The following is a 16,364-nucleotide window of genomic DNA, read 5'->3' as shown; positions in this document are numbered from 1 at the left end:
TCCCGGAGCTTGTGTGCGTCGCAGGGCCTATGCAAAGTATGCTCGGTGCGTGTAACCCCCCTGCGCGTGTAAATCCAGCTGGATTTACGCGTGTAGGGCTTTTAAAATCTGCCCCTGTATTTTCAATAGAATTTCTCCTATTTGTGCTTATGTGCAACATCTTTTCATGAGAGAGCTCCAGTGAAGTGCACCTTTGAGACATAAGTAAAAATTTTAATGTTAGTTAATGAATCATTCCAAATAAAAAAAGAGAACAATTTTCAAACAACCTACCTAGATGCAAACTCCAAGGGTACTTTGTACTCATGAATCTTTTAGCTAATTTTCAAAGGCAATTTATATGCATATTTTGCATTTGCAAACTGCACACAGCTACAAAGGGTCCATGGACTTTGCACCAGAGTTTTCTATAGGCAGATATTTACTGGAAAATAAGGAGAAAGCAAAATTGCTTACCTTGTAATAGGTGTTATGCCGGGACAGCAGGATGTAGTCCTCACATATGGGTGACGTCACTGACGGAGCCCTATCACGGAAAACTTTCTAGAAACTTTTGACTGGCATACTGAGCCCACTGAGCATGCCCAGCATGCCATGATCCCTCGAGCCACAGGGGTCTCCCTTCAGTCTCGTGTGTAGCAATAAGCATTAGCAAAAATAAAATAATAAAACGTATTGGACCCAACTCCGCAGGGTGGCGGGTGGGTTTCGTGAGGACTACATCCTGCTGTCCTGGGATAACACCTATTACAAGGTAAGCAATTTTGCTTTATCCCAGGACAAGCAGGATGCTAGTCCTCACATATGAGTGATTAGCAAGCTATAGGCTGAGTCATTTTGTAATGGACCAACAGTGAAGTACTGTTGGAAAAAATTGAGGAGGCCTAAAATCACAGCAGGTTGGATGCAGAAGGAGTTAGGATTATACTGGAAACAAGTTCTTTAAGACAGATTGTGCGTAGGCTGAATCTTGTCGTCCTTCTTTGTCCAAACAGTAATGAGCTGCAAAGCTGTGAAGAGAACTCCATGTTGCAGCTTTACATATGTCAGCTATTGGCACTGAACGATAGTGTGCTATTGAGGTTGACATTGCTCTTACTGAATGCACCTTTACTCGCCCTTGGAGAGGAAGGCCTGCTTTTTTATAGCAGAACTGTATACAATCTGCTAGCCAGTTGGAGAGAGTTTGTTTGCCCACTGCTTTACCTGGTTTGTTTGGATCAAAAGAAACAAAGAGTTGAGTGGATTGCCTATGGACTGCAGTGCGGTCTAAGTAACATGCAAGTGCACGTTTACAGTCCAAGGTGTGCAAAGCTCTCTCACCTTGGTGAGAGTGAGGCCTTGGGAAGAACATGGGCAAAACTATGGACTGATTCAAATGGAATTCCATAGCTACCTTGGGAAGGAATTTTGGATGTGTATGGAGTACCACTCGGTCATGCAGGAATTTTGTATAGGGTAAGTATGTGACAAATGCTTGTAACTCACTAACCCTTCTAGCCGATGTAATGGCTATTAAGAAGATAGTCTTCCATGTGAGAAATTTAACATTGCAGGAATCCATGGGTTCAAAAACAGAAAACATGAGTCTTGTTAATACCACATTAAGGTCCCATTCTGTGACTGGTGGCCGTATTGGGGTTTTTAGGTGAAGCAAACCTCTCATAAATCTACTGACAAGAGGTTGCACGGATACTGGTGCGTCTCTTATTGTATGATGGTAAGCTGAGACTGCAGTTAAGTATACTCTTACTGACGATGTCTGGAGACCAGAGTCTGAGAGGTGCCATAGATAGTCTAATAAAGAGGTTGTGGGCATGAAAAAGGGTCTATACCTTTTTGTATGCACCATATGGTAAATCTTTTCCACTTTGAAATATAGTTTTTTCATATGGAAGGCTAACGGGAAGCTACAAGCACTTGAGAGACATTAGTTGAAAGATTAAGTGGTTGCAAGATTAAGCTTTCAACATCCAGGCTGTCAGAGATAGGGATTGAAGGTTGGGATGGCACAACCTGCCCTGATCCTGAGTTATGAGAGTGGGATGTATTCCCAGGCAAATTGGTTCTGTGATCGAGAGGTCGAGAAATATGGGAAATCACATTTGTCGAGGCCAATAGGGGGCTATGAGTGTCATTGACCCCTTGTCCTGTTGTAGCTTCACTAGAGTCTTGGATATTAGTGGTTTCGGGGGATAAGCGTATAGAAGACCTGAGTTCCAAGGGCGAGCAAAGGCGTCCTTGGCTTACTGGTGTTTTTGTTTGTGTAGAGAGCAGAATTTGTCCACTTTGTGATTCAGCTCGGATGCAAAGAGGTCTATTGTTGGTTGACCCCAACATTGGAATAACTTGTTCGCTACTAATGGATCTAGAGACCAATCGTGAGGTTGGAACTGGCGACTGAGGCGATCTGCAACTACGTTGTTATGCCCGCCAGATAAGTGGCCCGGAGAAAGATGGAGTGTGTCAGGGCCCAGTCCCAAATCTGTGCGGCTTCTTGACAAAGGAGATACGAGCTCGTACCTCCTTGTTTGTTCAAGTACCACATGGCAACTGTGTTGTCCGTTTGCACAAGTACAGTTTTGTGTGAAAGGCAGTCCTTGAACGCATACAGAGCATAACGTATAGCTCAAAGTTCCAGGAAATTGATTTAAAATGTTGCTTCGAGTGTCGTCCAAGTACCTTGGGTTTGGAGATTGTCTATGTGAGCTCCCCAACCTAAGGTGGATGCATCTGTAGTTAACGCTATCTGTGGAATTGGTTGTTGAAAGGGTAGGCCCTTTCTCAAGTTGTCCTTGTTTACCCACCATAGGAGAGATGAATGTAGCTGGTGGGTTATATGAACTGGAGACGACAGTGGTTGGATGGCTTGTATCCACTGTAATCATAATGTCCATTGGGTTATTCTCATGGATAATCTGGCCATAGGAGTAACATGAACTGTGGAGGCCATGTGGCCTAGCAGAATTAGAAACTGATGAGCTGTAGCCTGTTTCTGCAAATGTAGTGAGTTTGCTAATGAGGAAATTGTTTCCACCCAGTCCTCGGGTAGGAAGGCTCTTTATAGTATGGTGTTTAAGTCTGCTCCGATGAATTGTAGTAGGTGAGAAAGGATGAGGTGGGATAAACAAAATCCTAAACAAGGATCATCAAGGTCTTAACACCCTAAACATAATCACTCAAAATCCTCCAAAAAACCTACGCTCTAATAACTCAGGTTACCTAAACATTCCCCCTATCAAAAATGCGCATCTGGCAACCACAAGAGAAAGAGCCTTTTCAATTGCCTCACCTAAACTTTGGAACACCCTACCTAAATTCCTGAGAACCCAACATGACCTAAAAACATTCAAAAAAGACCTAAAAACACTAATGTTCTGCAAATTCTACACTGACCTTCAGACGTCTGATCATCCCAACTCTCAACTGAACTCTCAGTTGTAAACCTCTTAATACATTCTCTTCACCCTGAACCTGCATACCCTCCCCATCCAACCTAATAATGCTCTCTGGACTTGATATGCTTATTTCTGATATTGTTCAAATTGTTTTTACTGTTGCACAACTGCTAAGAAAATGTATAACGTTCACATTGCTTTTCTGTTACACAACTGCTAAGAAAAATGTATACTTTTGTAAACCGTTGTGATGGCTCTACCGAATGACGGTATATAAAACTCAACAAATAAATAAATAAAATAAATAAATTTTTGGTAATTGATGAGAAAACCCATCGAGTGAAGCAGATTGATTGTGAGTCTGAGAGAGGCAAGAGCTCCTTATTGAGATTAACTTCTGATGAGCCAGTCATCCAGATAGGGAAAAACGTGTACACTTTCTGGGGCAGATATTATAAAACTACACGCGCAAACAAAAGTACGCCGGATTTCAATAGATATGCACGTAGCTGCGCGTCATGGGATTGCCCTAAACATAAGACACACTCAAGGTGTGGATCAGTAATAAACATAGTTCGATTACATTTAGGGCATTTTTAAAATCCCGTGGCCATAATAACCAGGACAGCCGTTGATGGCTTTCTGACCAAAAAATTTTAAACTTGAATCGAGTCGGAAGAAATAATTTAACTCATCGGCCGGTGGTCGAAGAGAGACCCCGATGTGGGGAATGAGAAATGAGGGATTTTAATTTGTTTTATACACAAGATTGTGTGAAGAAGTTCACATAGGGCTCCTTCTCTGCGATGCTAACTGCAGCGCGGAAAAATGAAGCCTGAAGGGAAACCCCTGTGGCTCAAGGGATCATGGCTTGCTGGGCATGCTCAGTGGGCTCAGTATGCCAGTCAAAAGTTTCTAGAAACTTTGACAGAAAGTTTCCGTGATAGGGCTCCGTCAGTGACGTCACCCATATGTGAGGACTAGCATCCTGCTTGTCCAGGGATAAATTACTACTTACCTGATAATTTCCTTTTCCTTAGTACAGACAGGTGAATCTAAAACCAGTGAGTTATGCGTCTCTACCAGTAGATGGAGATGGAGCAAAGCTAACATCACAGTATTTATACCCCTGCAGTGACATCAGCCAGCCAGTATTCTCTGCAAAAGCCACCTGTGAACAATCTAACAAAACTTGATTATTAATAGATAACCATTCCAGCACTCAGCCAACAGGAAAACACTGAGCTCAGACAAATAGTGTAATAACACTAATCTAGGGACTGGATTGACACTTAGCAGTACTCCCTGGAACACACAGCCACGCAGGAGGACTGTAGTACAACCATTCAGCAGCCAACAGTGGGAAGTTGGATTTACCTGTCTTTACTAAGGAAAAGGAAATTATCAGGTAAATAGTAATTTCTCATTTCTTAGCGTACAGAAAGGTGAATCCAAAACCAGAGGGATATACCAATGCTACTCCCAAACAGGAAGGGAGGCTACCAAACCATACGTGTGAAGGTTGCATCCTCCCGGGCCTGCACATCCAGGTGATAATGCCTGGAAAAGATGTGTAAGGAGGTCCACGTCACAGCTCAGCAAATGTCGACGGGAAACAACAATCTAACTTCCACCCATGACACTGCCTGGGACCTAGGGGAATGAGCCTTAACCTGATTAGGCAACAACTGCTCAGAATCCACATATGCGGCTGTGATGACCTCTTTAATCCAGCAGGCTATTGTAACCTGCTACACCAATTTGCCCTGTTTACTCCCATCAGGGAGAATAAACAGCCGATCCATCTTTCTGAGAGGTTCAGAAACCTCTAACTACCGCAAGATATGCCTTTTGACATCCAAGGGCCATAACAGGTGATATTCCTCTACATCTCTTGCCCTATCCAGAGACGGCAGGCAAATAGACTGATTCAAGTGAAAAACTGAGACCACTTTTGACAAAAAGGAAGGAACAGTATGTAGCTGTATCGCCCCTGGAGTCACTTGTAGAAACGGCTCCTGACAAGACAAGGCCTGTAGTTTGGATACTCAATGCACAGAACAAATTGCCACAAGAAATGCTGTTTTTAAGGTCAGTACCCTTAAGGAAAGATTATGTATTGATTGAAAAGTAGGGCCCGCTAAAAAATCCTAAACCAGATTAAGACTCCACAAGGGCACCAGTAAGTGCAAGAGAGGACGAAGATGCTTCAGTCCTTTCAAGAAAAAGAAAATTATTCCTTACCTGCTAATTTTCGTTCCTGTAGTACCATGGATCAGTCCAGACGGTGGGTTATGTCCCCCATCCAGCAGATGGAGTCAGACCAAACTTTGAGGGACATCACCAGTATAAGCCAGTGCACCCTCTGCTGGAGCTCAGTATCACATATAGCAAAGCCCAAATGGCCCAGAAAGAACTGGATCAAGCTACTTAACCTATATTAAACACCAGAAACAACTAGAGATAAGAATAAACAGCCAACGAGCGGCAAGACACCCAACTTGTAGGGAGCTGTGAAACAGTTATAAGAACAAACTGAGGAAGACAGACATTATCGACAGTGAGCAGACCCGAGCAGAAGCAAGAAATCCCAAAGTGGTGGGCGTCTGGACTGATCTATGGTACTACAGGAACGAAAATTAGCAGGTAAGGAATAATTTTCTTTTCCCTGTACGTACCGGGATCAGTCCAGACGGTGGGATGTACCAAAGCTTCCCTAAACCGGGTGGGCCCCTGAAAGCCCTGCTCGGAGGACCTGGCCGCCAAATTGCCCCGTGGATGACGGCGCCAGGTGTAGTCGATAATGCCGTGAGAAAGTATGCAATGACTTCCACGTTGCAGCCCGGCAAATTTCCTGTGAGGAGACCGAACGAGCTTCAGCCGAAGACGCCGCCTGCGAGCGAGTTGAGTGAGCAATAACTCCGCGAGGAGGAATCCGTCCTGCTCCAATGTAGGCTGAGGAGATAGCCTCCTTAATCCAACGTGCAATCGTTGTCTTCGAGGCCTGGCACCCCTTCTTTGGACCCGACCAAAGAACGAAAAGGTGATCGGAGGTCCTGAAGTCATTAGTCACCTCCAAATAGTGGAGCAAAGTGTGCTTGACATCCAGGAGACGAAGGGTCCGGGGCTCATCGGAACCAAAGGACGGAAGTTCCACTGTCTGATTCAAGTGAAAAGAGGAGACCACCTTCGGGAGAAACGAAGGCACGGTGCGCAGGGAAACTCCCGAATCCGAGAATCTGAGGTAGGGTTCCCTGCAGGACAAAGCTTGAAGCTCCGAGATACGATGTGCTGAACAGATGGCCACGAGGAAGACCGCCTTGAGGGTAAGATCCTTGAGAGTCGCTGTACGTAGCGGTTCGAAAGGTGCTCCTGACAAGGCACGAAGCACCAGGTTGAGGCTCCAGGAGGGACAAGGATCCCGCACAGGTGGACGTATGTGCTTGACCCCTTTGAGGAAACGTGCTAAGTCCGGTTGAATAGGAGAGAACCGTTCCCTTGCACGAGGGAATTCAGGGCCGCCACCTGGACTCGAAGGGACTTATAAGCGAGCCCCTTCTCCAGACCATCCTGGAGGAACTGCAGAATAGAAGGAACCGATGCCTCAGTTGGTCGAATCCCTCATGAAGAGCACCAGCTTTCGAAAATTCTCCAAACTCGGACGTAAGCAACCAAAGTAGAAGATTTGCGGGCCCGCAGCATAGTTGCAACTACCGCCTCTGGGTAGCCTCTGCGGCAGAGACGCCGCCGTTCAAAGGCCATGCCGCAAGACAGAAGAGTTCGGCCTGCTCGAAATATACCGGACCCTGGTGCAGTAGACGAGGAAGATGACCTAGTCGTAGCGGACCGTCCACTGCCAACTGTAGAAGGTCCGCAAACCAAGGCCGGCGAGGCCATGCCGGGGCGACGAGAATCACGGATCCCCGATGATTCTCTATCCTACGGAGAGTCTTTCCTACCAAGGGCCATGGAGGGAAGATGTAGAGAAGCCGGTGAGTTGGCCATGGAAGAGCTAGAGCATCCACCCCTTCCGCGCCGTGCTCCCTTCTGCGACTGAAAAAGCGAGGTGCCTTGGTGTTGCTGGCAGTCGCCATCAGATCCAGGTGGGGTACGCCCCATCGGCAGGTCAATAGCCGCAGTGCTTCGTCGGAAAAAGCCCATTCGCCGGGATCCAGCTGTTGCCGACTTAGGAAGTCTGCCTGAACCTTGTCCACCCCGGCGATGTGAGAGGCCGCAATCCGGACGAGATGCATCTCCGCCCATTCCATCAGGGGGGTCGACTCGAGGGAGACATGCTTGCTCCTTGTGCCCCCTTGTCGGTTGATGTAGGCCACGGTGGTGGCGTTGTCCGAGAGAATTCGTACTTCTCTGTTCCGTACCAGTGGGAGGAAGCATTGGAGCGCCAGACGTACCGCTCTGGTTTCCAGTCGATTGATCGGCCATGTCGCTTCTACCGGGGACCACGTCTCCTGCGTGGCGCTTCGATAGCAGACGGCTCCCCAGCCCACGAGACTTGCATCGGTGGTGACTACCACCCAATTGGGTACCTCTATCGAGACTCCGCGCGCCAGATTCGCAGGAACCAGCCACCAATCCAGACTGGCCCTGACGGCTGGGGGGAGAGGCAGGACAACTTTATAATCCTGAGACACTGGTTTCCACCTGGAGAGAAGAGACGCCTGCAGAGGACGTAGATGGGCGAAGGCCCAGGGCACCATATCGATGGTGGACGCCATCACTCCCAACAGCTGCAGATAATTCCAGGAAGTGGGTTCCTGTAACGCAGAAAAACGACAGACATGTTCCCGCAATGATTGAGCCTTGTCCGGGCGCAAGAACACCTTGCCCTGGAGCGTGTCGAAGCTGGCACCCAGAAAGTCCAGGCGGTGTGAGGGTACGAGGGAGCTTTTGGAGAAGTTCACCACCCAGCCCAGAGCTTGGAGGACGTGGACGACCCTGGCCACCGAGGCCTGTCCGTGAGCGAAGGACTTCGCCCGAATCAGCCAATCATCGAGGTAGGGATGCACCAGAATGCCTTCCTTCCTCAGGGCCGCCGCCACGACAACCATGATCTTGGTGAATGTACGAGGTGCGGTCGCCAAGCCGAATGGGAGAGCTGTGAACTGGAAGTGCTGGCCCAGAATCTTGAAGCGAAGAAAACGACGGTGCGCTGGAAGAATGGGAATGTGCAGATAAGCTTCCGTCAAATCCAGGGAGGCCAGAAACTCTCCCTGGTGTACCGCCGCAATCACGGAGCGAAGCGTCTCCATCCGGAACCGGCTGACACGTAGGGACTTGTTGACCTCCTTCAGGTCGAGGATGGGCCGGAAGGAACAGTCCTTCTTTGGCACGACGAAGTAGATGGAATAATGACCCAAGCCCACCTCGCCGAAGGGGACGTCGGAAATGGCCCCTATGCTCTGAAGGCGATCCAGGGTGTGTTGCACTGCCGCCCTCTTGAGATCCGAGCCGCAGGGGGAGAAGAGAAATCTGCCCCTGGGAGGGCGGACAAACTCCAAGGCGTAGCCGGTCCTTATAGTATCCAGGACCCACTGGTCTGCGGATATACGTACCCACTCCTCGTAGAAGTCCGCCAGCCGACCCCCTATCCTGGGAGTGGAGGAGTGGGCGAAACTGGCATTATTGTGTGGACTTGGGCGGGGGGGGTTACCCTGCCCTGATCCATCGCGCAGCGGCCTGCGTCCACGAAAGGACCGTGTCCAGGACTGGGGTCTGGAGGAGCCTGTGCGAGTCCCAGACTGTCTGTAAGACCTGTAGCGCCTCTGTGCTCTGGCCCTGGTCCGACCGGAAGCAAAGGACCGGGAAGGCCGATGACGATCTTCGGGGAGTCTGTGGACCGCGTTCTCCCCCAGGGACTTGATAAGCTGATCCAAATCATCTCCAAAAAGGAACTTGCCCCGGAACGGCAAGGAGCCCAAGCTCGACTTGGAGGAGGCATCAGCTGCCCAATTGCGCAGCCAGAGAAGCTGTCGAGCCGCTACGACCGACACCATGGAGCGCGCCAGGACTCGGAAAAGATCATAGAGCGCATCCGTCCCGTAGGCTATTGCGGACTCCAAGTGGTCTGCCTGTGCGGTCTCTTCTGGAGGAAGAGACTGGGAGGTGAGAAGTTGCTGAACCCACCGGAGGCTGGCTCGCTGGGTCAGCGAGGTACACATGACGGCCCGCATTCCCAAGGCGGAGACCTCGAAAACTTAATGAGGTCCTTAATGAGGTCCAGGAAATCTTCCGGTAGTGGATACAATTTTTCCATGGCCCGCATGACCTTCAACGAGGCTTCGGGAGTATCCTACTCCCTGGTGAGCAGCTGCAGAAAAGAATCATGGATGGGGAAAGCACGAGGTCTAGGACGAAGGGCGGCTAGAACCGGGTCCCCCTTCCTGGACGAGGTGGCGACTGCAGGTGCAACTGGAGCCGGCGGATCCGGAGGAGGATCAAGGTCGAGTTCCAGGAGGATCTGTGGAATCAGATCATTCAGCTCATCCCTCTGGAAAATGCGGAGTGCTAGCGGATCATCCCCTTCGGAGGGCAGATCCGATTGCGCCGGGTCTGAAGGGTCCGGGGAGGCTCCCCCCGGTGGAGAAACTGCTGCCGTCCCCCCCTGGGAGGGCCTGGTGCGAGGAAGCGGACCCGGGGCCCCTGACACCGAACCCACCAGGTCGGGGGGCGCAACATGAGGAGCCGAGGAGACCAGGTGGGGGGCCCCCCGGGACTCCCAGCCCCTGCAAATATGCATTATGCATAAGCAGGATGAATTCAGGAGAAAAACTCGGGAAGCTGGGAGGGGGCCCCAAGGGAGGGACCTCTGAGGGCTCAGAGGCAGACAATCCCCCCTCCGGGGACAAATTCAGGGGAGAAACCTCCTGAAAATCCCTCCGTTCCTGTGTTAAAAGCTGTGCAGCATCGTGCTGCAAATCCAACATGGCCGCCGGCAGCGAAGTGGCCGGCCCGCGCCGCCCCTGCTGGGGGGAGGGGAGAAACGAAAAAGTGGCGATCGGCTGCGAGGTGCCTTCCCCCCCAGGGAGACACCTTGCGCAAATCCCCTCCCTCGAGATCCGGGACCCTGGCTCACCGCAGGCCGCACAACGTGACGGCCGCAGCATGAAGAAACGCCGGGGAAGGAGGCAAAAAGCCTCGGGGTGGGGGGCCTGAGAGACGGAGAGTGCACCGCGGGGGAGCCCGGAACGGGCAACACAACCCTCCCTTCGGGTCCCGCCGCGCCGGAGAAGGGCCCTGCCTCCAGGGGGGGGGGGGGGGGCGCAAAAATTAAGCCGCTGGGCCGCGGGACCGTCAGCCCACACGTGGAGAGGCCGGCACCACCGGCATCCATGGGGCACCGAAGAAACTGCTGAAAGCAAAAACCTGTGAAGAAAAAAATAAAGAGCAGCAGAAAAACCCCAACGACTTACCACCAGCAACGGCAGAGAAGTGAAAAACAAGAGAGGCAGAAGAAAGGCACGCCTCCTAAAAGTTGGAGTCTTTTTTTTTTTATTAATTAATTTTAATTAATAGCATAAGAACATAAGAACATAAGAATATGCCATACTGGGTCAGACCAAGGGTCCATCAAGCCCAGCATCCTGTTTCCAACAGTAGCCAATCCAGGCCACAAGAACCTGGCAAGTACCCAAAAACTAAGTCTATTCCATGTTACCATTGCTAATGGCAGTGGCTATTCTCTAGGTGAACTTAATAGCAGGTAATGGACTTCTCCTCCAAGAACTTATCCAATCCTTTTTTAAACACAGCTATACTAACTGCACTAACCACATCCTCTGGCAACAAATTCCAGAGTTTAATTGTGAGTTGAGTAAAAAAGAACTTTCTCCGATTAGTTTTAAATGTGCCCCATGCTAACTTCATGGAGTGCCCCCTAGTCTTTCTACTATCCGAAAGAGTAAATAACCGATTCACATCTGCCCGTTCTCCAAGCTGAAAAGTCCTAACCTCTTTAGTCTTTCCTCATAGGGGAGTTGTTCCATTCCCCTTATCATTTTGGTAGCCCTTCTCTGTACCTTCTCCATCGCAATTATATCTTTTTTGAGATGCAGCGACCAGAATTGTACACAGTATTCAAGGTGCGGTCTCACCATGGAGCGATACAGAGGCATTATGACATTTTCCGTTTTATTCATCATTCCTTTTCTAATAATTCCCAACATTCTGTTTGCTTTTTTGACTGCCGCAGCACACTGAACCAACGATTTCAATGTGGTATCCACTATGATGCCTAGATCTCTTTCTTGGGTTGTAGCACCTAATATGGACCCTAACATTGTGTAACTATAGCATGGGTTATTTTTCCCTATTTGCATCACCTTGCACTTATCCACATTAAATTTCATCTGCCATTTTGATACCCAATTTTACAGTCTCACAAGGTCTTCCTGCAATCAATCTTCATACCAAGCCTCAAACACTCGCCAAACACGCACAAAGGCTAAGGAAGTGGAGAACTTTCTCGCTTGAAGCAATGTGGCAATCATTGCAGTAGAATATCCATGCTTCAGCCACCAAGTCCTCTTAAGAGCCATGCCCGTAAGCACAATCAATTTGAATCTTCATGAAGACCTGGCCCCTGAAAACAAATCGGAAGCTGAGCCAGTTAGCTGTGTAGCAGTAAAGAAAGCGAAGATCGGTGCATGTAAATGCCCTTTATTGAAATTAGCCCGACTCTGGTCGAGTTTTGCTCTTTAGTTGAGAGTTGCCTCAGGGGCAACTAAAAAAAAAATATAACAAATTAAAAATGACACACACATACAGAAATAAATTGAATTAAGACAACAAAAAAGAGTGTAAAAACTTACAAAATGCAAATCATAATATGTGTGTGCATTGACAACATAATGGTATGCAGAAAAACAATGGTATGTAGGAAAATTAAAAAGAAACAGAGCACAGCGTGCATCAAAGGTGACAGGGATAGAAAACTACATTCATGAGAATAACTAAAATGCCAGAGAGGATGACTTGGTGTTTTTTCTAGGACTCATGTGATATTAAAATACATGGCTAAAAATATTAATATTAAAGAAAAATAAAAAATTAAAAAATTAAAACTAAAGGTGGTGATGGGAGGGAGTGCAATAAAGTGGAGGATATTAGCATTAATAAAACAATAAGAACAATGAAAAATAATGGTATAAATGATTTAAAAAGATGTTAAAAAAGAAGAACAAAAGCTTACAAGATATTAGCAGGGCTTATTGCATGCCTGCAAAGCTGATGTCACACTGATTGTGAGTCCACTTTTCATATGAACTTTTTGTCCTATTTTAAATGAAAAACAGAACTTGTAAGAATAAGATAAAAGGGATGCTTGAAAAATAAATAAATAAATAAAAAATAAATAATAATAAAATAATAAAAATTACAAAAGAGATAAAAGAGATATAAAAAATACATAAGAAATCACTGCCAACTTAAATATGAGTGAAATTGAACTAATGAATGTCCCATTTAAATGCAATTAGGAACCAAAAAGTGAAAAACAGAAATTAAAAACAAAGAATAAAAATGGTGTCAGGTAAGCTCGACCAGATCATTACTAAAATATGTTAGTTACCTGGTTGTACATAGATTTGTATGTAGCAGCATATGATTATGCAGCACAGCATGAACTATAAGAAAAACTTGGTTCAATTGTTCCTTCAATTAAGTTGAAATCTACAGAATGAAACACATTAAAAATGAAATAAATGTAATATTCAACTATGGCCAGAATGGCGTATCAAATTTACAAAATGTGATCCATACGTTTAGGAGTGAAAGGTACCAAAAACCTATATAGCTAAGAAACACTGTATCAGGTGAAAAAACTTCTAGCAAAGCACCATAAGCAAAGGGCATAAGCAAAGGGCAAAAGGAAGGAGAACCAATCTTTTTTTTATATATATCACAATGGCTCAAATAAGGCTATATACCCACAATGTGAATGAACCGCGCAAAAACCAATGACATAACTCAAGTAAATCCAACAAACTCAGTAGTATACAAGCAACTGAATCAGATCGCATACCTGCAAAATGTTTCTTGGTCGGTACAGCCGCTCAAGGGGCCTTATTTTCTAAATGTATCGCAAGCGGTAAGGGACGTTTCGCACGCTAAATGTCCCTTTTTGCGTGCGATACCAAAATAGGGGCGGAGTCGGCCCCGGAAGAGGAGGAGTCGGGGCGTCACCGGGGCCGACTCCGCGAAGCCGCCGCAGACGACGAAAAGGTAAGGCCCTTTTCGCGTCCGCGTTTGCTCCCAATAGCTACACCTCCTATGGTGGCGCTATTGGGTGCGAAACTGGCAGCGATCGCACCGCGACAGTGTGATCGCTGCCGGCTAGCGCAGGCCCGCCCCCCGCCCCTCATTTCCTAAAGTATCACAGGCCTGCGATACTTTAGAAAATGAGGCCGAAGGTGAGTGAAGCGCGTGTCAATGAGACTTATATGGGAAACCTCGCGATACTTTGATTTTATCGCGCCAAAAATGAAGCAGGTTCCAGCTGATAGTCCGCTCAATTAAAGTACATTCAGTAATGAAAAAAGGAAAGCTGACAGCGAAAACGATTATTAATTATGCCAAAAATGAAGAAAACTATTATTGAGTGAACCGGCCAAACCAAATGGTGTAATGATTGAAAAATATGAAAAAAATGTGTGTCCTTAACATGTTAACTGTTCAAATAAAAATAGCATTACAGCTGATAAAAAATAAAAAATGAATAATGAAATAAATATAAAAATAAAAGTGTAAAATCTCATCTCATGGGTATCCAGTAGTGTTGTTTATTTTAAAAAAAAGACCATGTCGTAATGGTAAAAGTGCTAGATGCAATTAAAATGAAAATAAAATACAAGTATGTGTAAAAGATAAAAATTGAAAGATAAAAATAGAATAAATAAGCTAACCATAAAAAGTGTTTGAAAAAATAAAAACATAAAGGGGGGGATCTAGAAACTGAGGTATTTAAACTTAAATATAAAATGTTTGCTTGCTCCCTAATGCCCAGAAAAATAAAATAAAAAAATAAAATAACAACTCAAATTGTACCCGAGTCTTAAGCATCACACCAAGTCATTCACAGATATACTCCTAAATCCATCTCGCAATTTAAACCAGCAGGTGACATGGTGTTGAACTAAAAAATGAATTTCTGTTCCCATCTAAGCAATACATTATTAAAGTCTCCTCCTCTCCAGTTTACATGTGGTTTCTTAATTATACAGAACCTAAAATCTCCAAATTTATGACCCGCCTCCATGCAATGGGTTACTAGCGGTTTTCCCTCGCTTAATCTGTTAATGGCACTCCTGTGTTCTATTACTCTTTTATTGAATTGTCTGTTTTTCCTATATACCACTTATCGCAGGGGCAGATAGCAACATATATCACACCAGTGCTCTTACAGATAGTAGACCGATGCAATTTGTAAACCTTCTCTGTGGTGCCAATTTTTAGAAATTTTGTTTTAAGATTAGCAAAGCAAACACTGCAGTTTCCACACGGGCTATGTCCTATAGGCGTTTTCTCTGTGGGCAAATCAATCGGTAATGCTATTGTATCCATACATAACCTTTTCAGGCGCAAAAAATTGGCTGTAGGTGTTGCGGTCCCGGTCGCTAGACTAGCGACCGGGTCCTTACTTTCCTTTCCCCGCTCTAGGCTCCGCCGGAAACTGCCGCGTTTCGAGCCTTCTAGGCCGCATGGCAGTGGCATCTCCACGAGGGAGACACCGCTGAGGCCCGCTGCTGACTCCGCCCCCTCGGAGGCGCACACGCGAGGAATGTCGATTTAAAGGTCCAGCACCCAGAAGTGCTGGACAGCCCCCAAGGCTCCAGGGGCAATCCGGGTAACTATAGACCAGTGAGCCTGACTTCAGTGCCAGGAAAAATAGTGGAAACTATTCTCAAAATCAAAATCGTAGAGCATATAGAAAGACATGATTTAATGGGACACAGCCAACATGGATTTACCTAAGGGAAGTCTTGCCTAACAAATCTACTTCATTTTTTTGAAGGGGTTAATAAACATGTGGATAAAGGTGAACCGGTAGATGTAGTGTATTTGGATTTTCAGAAGGCGTTTGACAAAGACCCTCATGAGAGGCTTCTACGAAAACTAAAAAGTCATGGGATAGGAGGCGATGTCCTATCGTGGATTACAAACTGGTTAAAAGACAGGAAACAGAGAGTAGGATTAAATGGTCAATTTTCTCAGTGGAAAAGGGTAAACAGTGGAGTGCCTCAGGGATCTGAACTTGGACCGGTGCTTTTCAATATATATATAAATGATCTGGAAAGGAATACGACGAGTGAGGTTATCAAATTTGCGGATGATACAAAATTATTCAGAGTAGTTAAATCACAAGCAGACTGTGATACATTACAGGAGGACCTTGCAAGACTGGAAGATTGGGCATCCAAATGGCAGATGAAATTTAATGTGGACAAGTGCAAGGTGTTGCATATAGGGAAAAATAATCCTTGCTGTAGTTACACGATGTTAGGTTCCATATTAGGAGCTACCACCCAGGAAAAAGATCTAGGCATCATAGTGGATAATACTTTAAAATAGTCGGCTCAGTGTGCTGCAGCAGTCAAAAAAGCAAATAGAATGTTAGGAATTATTAGGAAGGGAATGGTTAATAGAACGGAAAATGTCATAATGCCTCTGTATCGCTCCATGGTGAGACCGCACCTTGAATACTGTGTACAATTCTGGTCGCCACATCTCAAAAAAGATATAGTTGCGATGGAGAAGGTACAGAGAAGGGCAACCAAAACGATAAAGGGGATGGAACAGCTCCCCTATGAGGAAAGGCTGAAGAGGTTAGGGCTGTTCAGCTTGGAGAAGAGACGGCTGAGGGGGGATATGATAGAGGTCTTTAAGATCATGAGAGGTCTTGAACGAGTAGATGTGACTCGGTTATTTACACTTTCGAATAATAGAAGGACT

At 46.4% G+C, this 16,364-nt stretch overlaps 1 protein-coding gene across 1 annotated transcript in view; it reads right to left on the bottom strand.

Annotated features, from left to right (window-relative positions):
* Window positions 1-16,364, bottom strand: part of EFCAB6 (EF-hand calcium binding domain 6) — a 958,412-nt gene that overhangs the window by 649,959 nt on the left and 292,089 nt on the right. The window lies entirely within an intron of this gene.

This window comes from Rhinatrema bivittatum, chromosome 4, assembly GCF_901001135.1.
Source record: "Rhinatrema bivittatum chromosome 4, aRhiBiv1.1, whole genome shotgun sequence".
NCBI lineage: Eukaryota > Metazoa > Chordata > Amphibia > Gymnophiona > Rhinatrematidae > Rhinatrema > Rhinatrema bivittatum.
The sequence above is the reverse complement of the archived record's forward strand: the minus strand, read 5'-3'. Positions and strand labels throughout refer to the sequence as shown.